The sequence below is a fragment of the Pongo abelii genome, chromosome 2 (assembly GCF_028885655.2).
Source record: "Pongo abelii isolate AG06213 chromosome 2, NHGRI_mPonAbe1-v2.0_pri, whole genome shotgun sequence".
In the NCBI taxonomy this organism is placed as follows: Eukaryota; Metazoa; Chordata; class Mammalia; order Primates; family Hominidae; genus Pongo; species Pongo abelii.
The window spans coordinates 121,832,526-121,846,350 of NC_085928.1; the positions used below are offsets into that span (position 1 = coordinate 121,832,526).

General features: G+C 49.7%; 1 long non-coding RNA gene and 1 pseudogene across 3 annotated transcripts in view; one reads left to right on the forward strand and one right to left on the reverse strand.

Annotated features, from left to right (window-relative positions):
- LOC129058598 (uncharacterized) overlaps positions 1–13,825 on the forward strand; it is an 86,244-nt gene that overhangs the window by 5,087 nt on the left and 67,332 nt on the right. For 2 of the 3 annotated variants that reach the window (XR_008523808.2, XR_008523811.2), the window contains one exon: positions 3,847–4,033. The exons of the other annotated variant lie outside the window; for it this stretch is intronic. This is a non-coding gene — a long non-coding RNA (uncharacterized LOC129058598). The remainder of the gene's footprint in view (positions 1–3,846; positions 4,034–13,825) is intronic. 3 annotated transcript variants of the gene reach the window in all.
- LOC100447040 (large ribosomal subunit protein uL23-like) lies at positions 6,888–7,418 on the reverse strand (annotated as a pseudogene).

Consider the following 13,825-nt stretch of genomic DNA (forward strand, 5'->3'; position numbering starts at 1 on the left):
ATCTAATCCATAGACTGGATTCATGTTTCACCAGTTGTCCCAAATCTGTCCTTTCTGGGCAAATTTGTTTCTCCCTTCCCAGGATCCAATCCATGATCACATGCTACATTCAGTTGTCAAGTCTCCTCAGTTTCCTTTTTTTGTTGTTGTTTTTTGTTTTGAGACGGAGTCTCGCTCTGTCACACAGGCTGGAGTGCAGTGGTGCAATCTTGGCTCACTGCAACCTCTGCCTCCCAGGTTCAAGCAATTCTTGGCCTCAGCCTCCTGAGTAGCTGGGATTACAGGTGCCGGCCACCATGCCCGGCTAATTTTTTTGTATTTTTAGTAGAGATGGGGTTTCACCATGTTGGCTAGGCTGGTCTTGAACTCCTGACCTCATGATTCACCTGCCTCAGCCTCCCAAAGTGCTGGGATTACAGGCGTGAGCCACTGTGCCCAGCCCAGTTTCCTTTCATCTGTGGCAGTTCTCTGGCCTTCCTTTGTCTTTAAGGACCCTGGCTTTTTTTTTTTAGATATAGTCTTGCTCTGTCACCCAGGCTAGAGTGCAATGGCACGATCTGGGCTCACTGCAACCTCTACCTCCTGGGTTCTAAGTGATTCTTCTGCCCCAGCCCCCCGAGTAGCTGGGATTACAGGTGTGTGCCATCACACCCAGCTAATTTTTGTATTTTTAGTAGAGACGGGTGGTTGCCATGTTGGCCAGGCTGGTTTCGAACTTCTGACCTCAGAAGATCAACCCGCCTCGGCCTCCCAAAGTGCTGGGATTACAGGCGTGAGCCACCGCGCCCTGCCATAAAGTGTTTAAGCGCCCGGCCAGGACCCTGATATTTTTGAAGCATCTAGGCCAGTTGTTTTGTTTCCTCCCAGGTCTAAAAATGCCCCCCTAAGATTTTACCTCTCACCACGTTTTTACAAACTCTCTTCTCCTCCAGACTTAGGGGAGGGACTCTTTGCAGGGCCTTGTAAAACCTTAAATAAACTTCACGAACAAATTCCACTTTGACCACTATCTTGTTAAAATTCCTTGAAAAAGTTAACTCATTGGGCCCAAAGTACCTTAACAAAAGCCAGGCTGTACTTCTCCTAGTATTCAGTCTTCCTCAAAGGATTTTATGTGCTGTTTAATGATTTTTCACAAATAGTTTTTCTTGCCCTTAAAGTTGGATTAATTGAATTTTAATTCAGCAGGATCACTCTCTAAAGAAAGAAACACTGACCAAGCAGGTCGAGTTAGGGCCACTAGACCTCATTAAGACCTTCTTCAAGCAGAAGGGATTCTGAGGGGTGAAAAATGCAGCCGTATGGCACCCTAAACTCACCTCTATTTTAGATAAAAAATTTAAAAGCCCCTCTTCCTTCCCAGCAAAGGAAAACCTAGTTGGCCTAAGAAAGGAAATCTACCACTTTGGCTTTGTCTGGCTTGAGCTCCTCACTCTCTCCAGTTTGATTCTTGTGCCTTTGACTCAGTGGGCCTAAGAACACTTTGCTGTGCCCCACGTCCCCCCTGTTAGCTCCATTTTCTTCCATTTGTTCCCGACCCTTTCAGAACTTCACTCCCACTTAAAACAAAACACAGAAAAAACTCAGCTATTAAAAGTTTTCATGAACAGCCAAACCTGGTTAAAATTTCCAAAAGAAAAAAAAAGTCTAGGCCAATCTCTTGAATTTTGGCCTCAATTTCACCATGTTTACCTGTTTCTGCTGAATCCTTTTTTTTTCCAAAGGGAGTTTTGCTCTTGTTGCCCAGGCTGGAGTGCAATGGCACGATCTCGGCTCACTGCAACCTCTGCCTCCCAGGTTCAAGCTATTCTCCTGCCTCAGTCTCCTGAGTAGCTGGGATTACAGGATGCACCACCACGCCTGGCTAATTTTGTATTTTCATTTTTAGTAGAGATGGGGCTTCTCCATGTTGGTCAGGCTGGTCTTGAACTCCTGACCTCAGGTGATCTGCCCGCCTCGGCCTCCCAAACTGCTTTTTGTTTTTTTGAGATGGAGTTTCGCTTTTGTTGCCCAGGCTGGAGTGCAATGGCAGGATGTCAGCTCACTGCAACCTCTGCCTCCTGGATTCAAGTGATTGTCTTGCCTCAGCCTCCTGAGTAGCTGGGATTACAGTTGCCCGCCACCATGCCCAGCTAATTTTTGTATTTTTAGTAGAGATGGTGTTTCTCCATGTTGGCCAGGCTGGTCTCAAACTTCTGACCTCAAGTGATCCACCCGCCTCGGCCTCCCAAAGTGCTGGGATTAGAGGCGTGAGCCACCTCGCCCAGCCTTGAATCCTTTTGTTCTATGAATTTTACTGCAGGAATCAGTGAAGGAGGGACCACAGCTTGTCATCTCCTCCAAGAATCCTGTTCTCTATTTTAATGATTAGTCTAGCCTGGATTGTAGTAAAAAATGATAGATGATAGACAGATAGATAGATAGACAGACAGATAAAACCCATACTCAAGAGTTATATAGAGCATCAGACTCTAAGTTGAATGGGCAATTGTCATAGCAATACTGGGCTCCACAACAGCTGCCCCAATTTTGGGGCCTGTGAGGGGCTTACGGGCCAAATGAGGGGCTGCATGTGACTTCAGGTTTTTGACCACAAAATCCTGTGATTTTCAAAGTTTTTCACACTGTTCTTTTTTTTTTTTTTTTTTTTTTTTGAGACAGAGTCTTGCTCTGTCACCAGGCTGGAGTGCAGTGGTGCGATCTCGGCTCACTGCAACCTCCGCCTCCCGGGTTCAAGCAATTTTCCTGCCTCAGCTTCCAGAATAGCTGGGACTACAGGCGCCTGCCTCCACACCCAGCTAAAATTTGTATTTTTAGTAGAGATGGGGTTTCACCATGTTGGCCAGGATGGTCTCAATCTCTTTTTTTTTTGAGACGGAGTCTCGCTCTGTTGCCCAGGATGGAGTGCAGTGGCGTGATCTTGGCTCACTGCAAGCTCCGCCTCCTGGGTTCACGCCATTCTTCTGCCTCAGCCTCCTGAGTAGCTGGGACTACAGGCGCTCACCACCACGCCCGGCTAATTTTTTATATTTTCAGTAGAGACGGGGGTTTCACCGTGTTAGCCAGGATGGTCTCGATCTTCTGACCTCGTGATTCACCCGCCTCGGCCTCCCAAAGTGCTGGGATTACAGGCGTGAGCCACTGCACCCAGCTGGTCTCAATGTCTTGTTTTTTTTTTTTTTTCTGAGATGGAGTTTTGCTCTTGTTGCCCAGGCTGGAGTGCAGTGGCACAATCTCGGCTCACTGCAACCTCTGCCTCCCGGGTTCAAGTGATTCTCCTGCCTCAGCCTTTCGAGTAGCTGGGATTACAGGCATGCACCACCATGCCCAGCTAATTTTGTATTTTTAGTAGAGATGGGGTTTCTCCATGTTGGTCAGGCTGGTTTCGAACTCCTGACCTCAGGTGATCCACCCACCTTGGCCTCCCAAAGTGCTGGGATTACAGGCGTGAGCCACTGTGCCCAGCCAATGTCTTGATCTCGTGATCCGTCCGCCTCGGCCTCCCAAAGTGCTGGGATTACAGGCATGAACCACCACACTCGGCCACACTGCTCTTATGAAAAGCCAGAAGGAAGAAAAAGCCTATTTTCCCCCCCATTCTGGGAAAGAAGGCCTGGAAACTTCAGGGGATCCAGGGAAAGGATAGGCCAGGGAAGGTCCCCTCTTATCCACTCCTACACCTGTGGCAGCTGCCATCTCTAGTGGCCTGGATTTTCATAGGCAAAAACCAGAAAACCTCAGGAACCACTCTGACAACAGCAGAAGCCGTTTACTGTGTAGCCTTAGCTAAGGAAGCTCTTTTCTTTACCACTGCCCTGCAAAGTGAGCATTATTTTCATTTTACAGGTGTTGAGGCTGAGGTTCAGAGGCCAAGAAGCTTACACATGCTCACACAGCCAGGGAGTAGCAGAGCTGGGATTTGAATCCAGGAGTGTCTAATCCCAACGCCCAAGACTTTTCCATGAACCCATCCTGCTTCCCTTCCAAGTCTGCAAGGGAGATCCGGATACAGGAGCTCTACAGGGCATTGATGGTAGCTTCTGCATTTACTTCATTTATGTAACTTTCACTGATCTAGTATAATACTGGGTACTAGGGACTGACTGTTTCTTGAGCTTTACAAATACAACGTCATTTAAGCTTCATTAACAGGTCTATGAGGTCTGTATCATTATCATCCTATTTTACAAATAAAGAAATTGGCTGGACGCAGTGGCTCACGCTTATAATCCCAGCACTTTGGGAGGCTGAGGCAGGCAGATTGCCTGAGCTGAGGAGTTCGAGACCACCCTGGGCAACATGGCAAAACCCATCTCTACTAAAAATACAAAAATTAGCTGGGTGTGGTGGTGCATGCCTGTAATCCCAGCTACTCGGGAGGCTGAGGCATGAGAATTGCTTGAACCCGGGAGGTGGAGGTTGCAGTGGGCCAAGATAGCAAGCACCACTGCACTCCAGCCTGGGAGACAGAGCAAGACTCCGTCTCAAAAAAAAGGAAACTGCAGCACAGAGAGGTAAAGTAACTTGCTCTAGGTCACACAGGAGGTAGTAGGGCTGGGAACTGGACATCAGTAGTTTGGTTCCCAGTATATGTTTCCCACCTTCCTTGAAGTGCTATCCAGGAGGAGAAGGAAGCATCCAAGTGGATGCATCACAAAGAAATTAGAAAGCAGCAAAGTGAAAATCCAAAGTCCATGGAAAAGAACCCACCTTTTGCCTGACTTGAGTGATAGGAGCCTGTGTTGGTGGGACTCAGGACTCACATGCCTGGTGGTGTCATCACTGGGCCTGTGGCTAGTGTTGCTTTTCTCAGGGGGACAGCAGGAATCTTGTCCAAGTAGGCTCCTTGACCCAACCACTTAGTGTGGCACGAGAAGAAGGCTTCTTTCTTTCTTTTCTTTCTTTTTTCTGAGACAGAGTCTCACTCTGTCGCCCAGGCTGGAGTGCAATGGTGCAATCTCGGCTAACTGCAACCTCTGCCTCCCAGGTTCAAGTAATTCTCTCACCTCTGCCTCCTGAATAGCTGGGACTACAGGCACGCACCACCATGCCTGGCTAATTTTTGTATTTTTAGTAGAGATGGGGTTTCACCATGCTGGCAAGGCTGGTCTCGAACTCCTGACCTCAAGTGATCCGCCCACCTCGGCCTCCCAAAGTGCTGGGATTACAGATGTGAGCCACTGCGCCTGGCCGAAGACTTCTTTGTTTACAACCTTTCCCATCTATGCTCCTTTCCCGCCCTGCCATTAAACCCTATCTGAGATAGAGGACCTTAAAAACCTGCCCCCACCAGATGATGATGGATTAATGCCCACCTCAGGACTGCTGTCCACCCTGCATTTCACCAGATGTGAGTCAAGCAAGAGCAGCCACACTAACCACTTCTCAACACTGTGCTGCATCTCCTCATCCTAACAGGGCTCCTCTAACCAGTGTTTTGGCCATTGCCTGCATCTGCAGCCATCTCCCAAATCTCCCAGATTCCTCCCTTTCTGATGTTCAGCGCTAATGAAAGTCACAATGATTAAATGGAAATCGGAGTTTCTCAACCTAGAAAACATGCCATTTTTACAAAGGGAAATTTGGATGTCGTTGTGCTTTCCTTATTGGATTGTTTTGGAAGCAGTGTGGGGATAGGAGTGCTGGGAGCTAAATAGACAGAAAAGCAAGAGCAAATTTTTTTTTTTTTTGAGACGGAGTCTCACTCTGCTGCCCAGGCTGCAGTGCAGTGGCGCGATCTCGGCTCACTGCAAGCTCTGCCTCCCGGGTTCACGCCATTCTGCCTAGCCTCCCGAGTAGCTGGGACTACAGGCGCCCACCGCCACGCCCGGTGAGAGTTTGCAAGAGCAAACTTTTAAAGCAACCAGCTGGGCGCAGTGGCTCACACCTGTAATCCCAGCACTTTGGGAGGCCAAGGTGCGTGGATCACTTGAGTCCACGAGTTTGAGACCAGCCTGGCCAACATGGTGAAACCTCGTCTCTACGAAGAATACAAAAATTAGTTGGGTGAGCGGCCGGGCACGGTGGCTCATGCCTGTAATTCCAGCACTTTGGGAGGCTGAGGCGGGCGGATCACGAGGTCAGGAGATCAAGACCATCCTGGTTAATGTGGTGAAACCTCGTCTCTACTAAAAATACAAAAAAAAAAAAAAAAAAGTTGGGCGTGGTGATACACGCCTGTAATCCCAGCTACTCGGGAGGCTGAGGCAGGAGAATCGCTTGAACCCAGGATGCGGAGGTTGCAGTGAACCGAGATCATGCCACTGCCCTCCAGCCTGGGCGACAGAGTGAGACCCTGTCTCAAAAAAAAAAAAAAAGAAAAGAAACAAAGAAACCAGTCCTCCTGGCCCTCTCTCCTGGCTAAGTGAGGACACAGGGAGAAGGCAGCCATCTATAAGCCAGGAAGAGAGACCCATTAGAACCTGACCACGCTGGCACCTTGATCTTGACTTGTGGCCTTCAGAACTAGCGAAGATATACAATAGCAAATCATCAGGAAGGCATTCCATTTGGTATCTAAGAGAAATGAAAATGTTTGTAATTTCCTAGAAGGGGGATTTTGACATTAGTCTTTTTTTGCGGAGTCTCGCTCTCGCCCAGGCTGGAGTGCAGTGGCGCGATACTGGCTCACCGCAAGCTCCGCCTCCCGGGTTCTCGCCATTCTCCTGCCTCAGCCTCCCGAGTAGCTGGGACTACACGCGCCCGCCACCACGCCCGGCTAATTTTTTTGTATTTTTAGTAGAGACGGGGTTTCACCGTGTTAGCCAGGATGGTCTCAGTCTCCCGACCTCGCAATCTGCCCGCCTCGGCCTCCCAAAGTGCTGGTATTACAGGCGTGAGCCACCGGGCCCGGCTTTTATTTATTTATTTATTTATTTTTTTAATGCTGAAAAGATATATATATATATATTTAGAATTAGGCAACTGGACTCAGTTTAGATGATCCCAATTTTGTTGCAAACATCCAAAGCATCGTAATCAGGAGCCAGTCGAACATACACCTTCTCTCCATCAGGCCGAATCAGGGTGTTGACCTTGGCCACATCAATGTCATAGAGCTTCTTCACAGCCTGTTTAATCTGGTGCTTGTTGGCTTTAACATCCACAATGAACACAGTGTGTTGTTGTCTTCTATCTTCTTCATGGCAGACTCAGTGGTCAGCAGAAACTTGATGATAGCATAAGTGGTCAAGCTTGTTTCTCCTAGGAGCGCTCTTCCGAGGATATTTGGGCTGTCTCCGGAGTCGCGGTGTCTTGGGCCGCCGGAAGGTGGGTGACTTGCGGATCTTCTTTTTTTTGTGGCTGTGGACACCTTTCAACACTGCCTTCTTGGCCTTTAAAGGCTTCGCTTTGGCTTCGGCTTTAGGAGGGGCAGGAACTTCCTTCTTCACTTTCCGTGCCATCTTGTGAAAAGGCTTTTTTTTTTTTTCTTAAGACAGGGTCTCGCTCTCTCCCCCAGGCTGGAGTATAGTGGCACCATCTCGATTCACTGAAACTTCTGCCTCCTGGGTTCAAGTGATCCTCCCACTTCAGTCTCCTGAGTAGCTGGGAGTACAGGCAAGCGCCACCATGCCTGGCTGATTTTATTTTATTTTTATATTTTTGGTAGAGACAGAGTTTCACCATGTTTCCCAGGCTGGACTTCAACTCTTGAGCTCAAGTGATCTGCCCATCTCAGCCTCCCAAAATGCTGAGATTACAGGCGTGAGCCACTATGCCTGGCCTCAATTATTTTTTATTTTTTATTTTTTTTGAGAGGGAGTGTCGCTGTGTGTTGCCCAGGCTGGAGTGCAGTTGTGCGATCTGGGCTCACTGCAACCTCTGCCGCCCGGGTTATAGCGATTCTCCTGCCTCAGCCTCCCAAGTAGCTGTGATTATAGGAGCCGGCCATCTCACCCGGCTTTTTGTATTTTTAGTAGAGACGGGGTTTCACCCTGTTGGCTGGGCTGGTCTCCAACTCCTAACCTCAGGTGATCCACCTGCCTCAGCCTCCCAAAGTGTTTGTTCACGCCTGTAATCCCAGGACTTTGGGAGGCCGAGGCAGGCTGATCGCCTGAGGTCGGGAGTTCAAGACCAGCCTGGCCAGCATGGTGAAACCCCGTCTGTACTAAAAATACAAAAATTAGCCGTGCATTGTGGCGAGAGCCTGTAATCCCAGCTACTTGGGAAGCTGATGCAGGGCGCCTGTAATCCAGCTACTCAGGAAGCTAAGGCAGGAGAATCGCTTGAACCTGGGAGGTGGAGGGTGCAGTGAGCCGAGATTGTGCCACCGCACTCGAGCCTGGGCAACAGAACCAGACTCCGTCTCAAAAAAAAACCACAAAAAAAAAACAACAAAAAAGTTTAGCAGGGGCTGGGGGCGGTGGCTTGCGCCTGTAATCCCAGCACTTTGGAAGGCTGAGGCAGGTGGATCATCTGAGGTCAGGGTTCAAGATCAGCCTGGCCAAGAGGGAGAAACCCCGTCTCTACTAAAACTACAAAATTAGCCAGGCGTGGTGTCACATGCCTGTAATCCCAGACACTTGGGAGGCTGAGGCAGGAAAGTCGCTTGAACCTGGGAGGCAGAGGTTGCAGTGAGCCAAGATGGCGCCATTGCACTCCAGCCTGGGCAACGAAAGCGAGACCGTCTCAAAAAAAAAAAAAAAGTTCAGTAGGCCAGGGGTGGTGGCTAACGCCTGTAATCACAGCATTTTGGGAGGCTGAGGCCTTTGGGAGGCCGAGGCGGGTGGATCACCTGAGGTTAGGAGTTCGAGACCAGCCTGGCCAACATGGTGAAACCTGGTCTCTACTAAAAATACAAAAATTAAGGCCGGGCACGGTGGCTCATGCCTGTCATCCCAGCACTTTGGGAGACTGAGGCGAGCGAATTGCCTGAGCTCAGGAGTTCGAGACCAGCCTGGGCAACATGGTGAAACCCAGTCTCTACTAAAATACAAAAAATTAGCTGGGCGTGGCAGTGTGTGCCTGCAGTCCCAGCTAGTCGGGAGGCTGAGGCAGGAGAATTGCTTGAGCCCGGGAGGTGGAGGTTGCAGCGAGCTGAGATCGCACCACTGTACTTCCAGCCTGGGCGACAGAGCGAGACTCTGTCTCTAAAAAAAATAAATAAACAAAAAAACAAAAATTAGGCCAGGCGCGGTGGCTCACGCCTGTAATCCCAGCACTTTGGGAGGCTGAGGATTACCTGAGGTCAGGAGTTCGAGACCACCCTGGTCAACATGGTGAAATCCCATCTCTACCAAAAATACAAAAATTAGCCAGGTGTGGTGGTGCACGCCTGTAATCCCAGCTACTCGGGAGACTGAGGCAGGAGAATCGTTTGAACCCCGGAGGCGGAGGTTGCAGTGAGCTGAGATTGCGCCATTGCACTCCAGCCTGGGCAACAAAAGTGAAACTCCGTCTCAAGAAAAAAAAAAAATTAGCCGGCTGTGGTGGCACGTGCCTGTAGTCCCAGCTACTCAGGAGGCTGAGGCAGGAGAATCACTTGAAGTCAGGAGGCGGAGGTTGCAGAGAGCTGAGATCACACCACTGCACTCCAGCATGGGTGACAGAAGGAGACCGGTCTCCCAAAAAAAAAAAAAAAAAATTCACTAAAAAAAGAAAAGATAGATACATACATACAGGTTTGTGTGTGTGTGTGTGTGTGTTTGTGTGTGTGTGTGTGAGACAGAGAGAGAGAGAGAGGAAGCATGCTAAAGTAAATGCTGGCAAAGAATCAGTTGGTGGATCTAGGACATAAAGAGTTTCATTAAGCGACTTTTCCATCCTTTTTTTTTGAGACAGATTGTTGCTCAGTCGCCCAGGCTGGAGTGCAAATGTGTGATCTCGGCTAACTGCAACCTCTGCCTCTGGGGTTCAAGCAATTCTCCTGTCTCAGACTCCTGAGCGGCTGGGATTACAGGCACCCACCATCATGCCCAGCTACTTTTTGTATTTTTGTAGAGATGAGGTTTCGCCATGTTGGCCAGGCTGGTCTTGAACTCCTGACCTCAGGTGATTCGCCAACCTCGGCCTCCCAAAGTGTTGGGATTACAGGCATGAGCCACCGGGCCCGGCCATCCATCTTTTCTACATATTTAATATTTTTCAAAATTAAAGATTGGGGGAAAATAAGGTGAATATTCAGAAATGCAATTCACTGCGCTTTTTAGAGAACTGATAGCAAATAAATAGGGAATCATCTTCCCTATCCTCAAAATAATACATAACACACACCATACTGTACATGGTATGGGGGCCAGATGTCACAACCTTGAAGGCCCTCCCATGGAAACCACAGAACCATCAGGGCCCAGGCCTGAGACTTTCCTGGCCTAACTCAAATTGCAGACAGCTCGCTCCAGCACAAGAGACTCTCCACAGTGTGACGGAACTCTTCCTTCCTTGTATTGATATGGAACATGGCCCCTATTATCCAGGCAGGTGAAGCAGCTTCCTATCCCTTTGTATCTGCCCACCTGAAATGACACCTCCTCCATGGAGCCTGGTTTGAATTATTGGGTCTTTGTTGTTTGTCAGTTTGGCTTGGGGCTCTTGAGCCTAGGACTATGTGGTCATCTCCTCTTTTCTGCCCTGTACACTGGGCAAGGTATCTTGCCTAGAGCAAGCACCTGGAAGGGGTTTAAAAAAATATGATTGAGCCCTGCAGGGCGCAGTGGTTTAGGCCTGTAATCCCAGCACTTTGGGAGGCCGAGAAGGGCGGGTCACCTGAGGTCAGGAGTTCGAGACCAGCCTGGCCAACATGGTGGAAACTCCGTCTCCACTAAAAACACAAAAATTAGCTAGGTGTAGTGGCGCACAACTGTAATCCCAGCTACTCAGGAGGCTGAGGCAGGAGAATCGCTTGAACCCAGGAGGCAGAGGTTGCAGTGAGCCGAGATCGCGCCACTACACTCCAGCCTGGGCGACAAAGCGAGACCCTGTCTCAAAAAACAACAACAACAATAACAACAACGAAAAATAAGACAAAAAAGGTATCCGCCCTTTCCCTTCACCCACAAATAAAGTAGTGAAACAAATAATTAAATACTGAGACAGAATAAAATTAAATAATGGGGAAAAGAGAATTAATGAAGTAAAATTAATGAAGTAAAACCATAAACCAAATAAAACATTGAAGTGAAATAAGTGAAATAAAATAAAATGAAATAAAAATAAAGTAAAAGAAATAAAATAAGACACATGAAACGGAGTTAATGAAGCAAGCTCCGCGGTGGCAGGAGGAAACGTGCGGGTACCTGCCGGCCCGGCTTCGGCGTTTCCGCCGCGCTCTGGGCCCCGGATGTGGGCCACAGCTGAGGCTCAGCTGGAGGGCGGGTGGGGCTCCCCGCCGAAGTGCCCCTGGGCTTGACAGCGTCCCCCCGCCCTTCTGGGGCCTGCTGCGCCGACCGTGCCGCCGGTAGGTGGCGCTCTGAGTCCCGAGCCTCGCGCTGCGCCCGCGATTAAGTCCTCCCGGCGCCGCCGCGCCGGCCGCTCGGTCAGTCCGCGCATTTGCGCTCCGGGCGCCTGTGCTCAAGAGAGGGACCTCGGTGGCCCCTCAACTCTGGGTTGTGTCTTCTTCCGTAAAACGTGCATGAAATACCCTTACCCCTCGGCCCCGCCACCTGCGATCGCTTGGATGCCACTGAAGACGAACCACGTAATGGGTAGTTTGGAGCCGCTAGTGTCACGCCAAACACAGCGTGTCCGCCACAGGACATTAATGTGATGCTAGAGCAGGGCATGACTCAGCCAACGCCGTGCCCTTCCTCGCTGGAACAGAGGTTGTTCCAGATACAACTCTGTCAGTGTCCCAAGTATGGAGTAAAAAATGTTCACCTGCCCGGCGCCCCAGGGGAAAGGTTATCCATTCGGAAAGTAGCTATTTGTGGCTTTAACCGGGATGAAATAAATGACGGCAGAGGACGTTTGCAGGCGGCCCCAGCCCGAGGACAGAAGTCCCCGGCCAGCCGTGCTGGGGTGGGGGAGGGCCGCGGGTGGGGACTGGGATCTGGGGCCGCTCACATGCAAATGCGGCCGGGACAATCCGGCCGGGCGCCTCTGCGCCTCCGGGAGGCCGAGGCAGGAACAAAGCATTAGCATTTTCTACATGTGAAAGGCCTGCATTCCTGAGCGGGGAGGCCCCCGGGGTGCCGCCCCCCTCTTCCCATTCACACTCGGGACCACACAGAGCGCCTCTCGCGCCAAAAGCTCCGAGGTTCGTTTCAGCTTTTCTTTTCATCCGAGCGATGCATACGAAATGTAGATATTTCCCTAAACGCCGGCTTTGACATTTAATGCGATCCTAAGTAGTCTGAAATGTGGACGGGATTAGGAGGAGGCTGGGGGCCCACAGGGACACTTGGCCAAATCCCCCTAAATCCTCCTCATGGATTGTCACCACATGGATTCCTATTGCCCCAAATGAGGGGGCTAATGAACTTCGCTGCCTCCTCCCGTCGCAGCCCCACTCCCACCCTGGAGCCTGCATTTCTGCCCAGTCCTTCCCAGGAAGAAAGGGAAGATTAATTTTTAAATTGCAAGTTTTCTGCATGGGTTTGGTTACTTTAGGCCGGGCCAAGTTGACTTGGAGGATTGACTTTGACCAGTAACTAACGCACCCATCCCGGGCTACTATTTAACTCTCACTCCATAAAGGTGCAGAGGTCAAGGATGCTGAGGCCCTGTGAATCTTGGGCTTATGTTAATAGGCCTTCACCACCTTGAAAGAAGTAGGCCCTGGGTGTCGTTGCCAGGCCTAGAAAGGACATGTCACCAAAAATTCTGTTTAGCAGACTTTATTGTTCACCTACAACAATCCACACACCGTATAATGCACAGCCCGTCTTCAAAGGTACTTACAATCCAGTAGGGGAAAGAAAATGGTCAACAAAGAACACGTCATGAAAGACATGCACTTGCAGATTTGCCTAGTTACTACGGGGCTCAAACAAAAAAGCTTCTGGGACCAGAGCATGCCCTCAGTAAGCATGTGTGAAATGAAGAGTGGGGGCATAAGAGGATATCCCTTGGAGGAGGTTAGGGCTATGGAGAAGCAGTGTGGGATGCTCAGGATGTTGACACATTAAAACTGGAAGGGAGAAAATTTTAGGCAGCAGAAGAGACTGAAGCAAAGCTCTGAGGGTAGGAAATGGTGACTCCTTTTAGGGGATGACAGAGAATCCAGTGGTGGAACAAATGGGGCATAAGGGAGGGATTAATACTAGCTAAACTGGGTGTGGTGGCTCATGCCTGTAATTCCAGCACTTTGGGAGATGGGAGGATCACTTGAGGCCAGGAGTTGGAGACCAGCCTGGGCAACATAGTGAGACGTTGTCTCTGCTTTAAAAAAAAAAAGGCTAAGTAGGAAGGGCAGAAAGAGACCTTCAGGTATCCCTGAAGCAACCCCTAGGCAGGAGCCTGAGCTGTGCTATAGGAAGTTACAGGCTGTGGTGAGGAAGAAAGGGTTGGAGAAGGAATCTGAGGCAAGGAGACCTGGTATCTCTTGTCATCACAAGATGAGGTCCTGGGCAAGGCAGGAAAGAATAGGATGAGAACACAGGATGCCACTAGGTGTTGAGCAAATCAAAAGTGAAGGAGGACGGGGTGCAATGGCTTGCACTTGTAGTCCCAGCTACTAGGGAAACTGAGGTGGGAAGATCATTTGAACCCAGGAGTTTGAGGCCAGCCTGGACAACATAGTGAGACTCCGTCTCAGAAAAAAAGTGAAGGAGGTGGTAATTTATCTCAAGGAGTCCCCCTCCATTCCCCACTGTCCAGCCTCAGTGCTACTGTTATATAATCTTTGCTTTGATATCACTTTTACATGATACAGTGAAAACTATGGTGT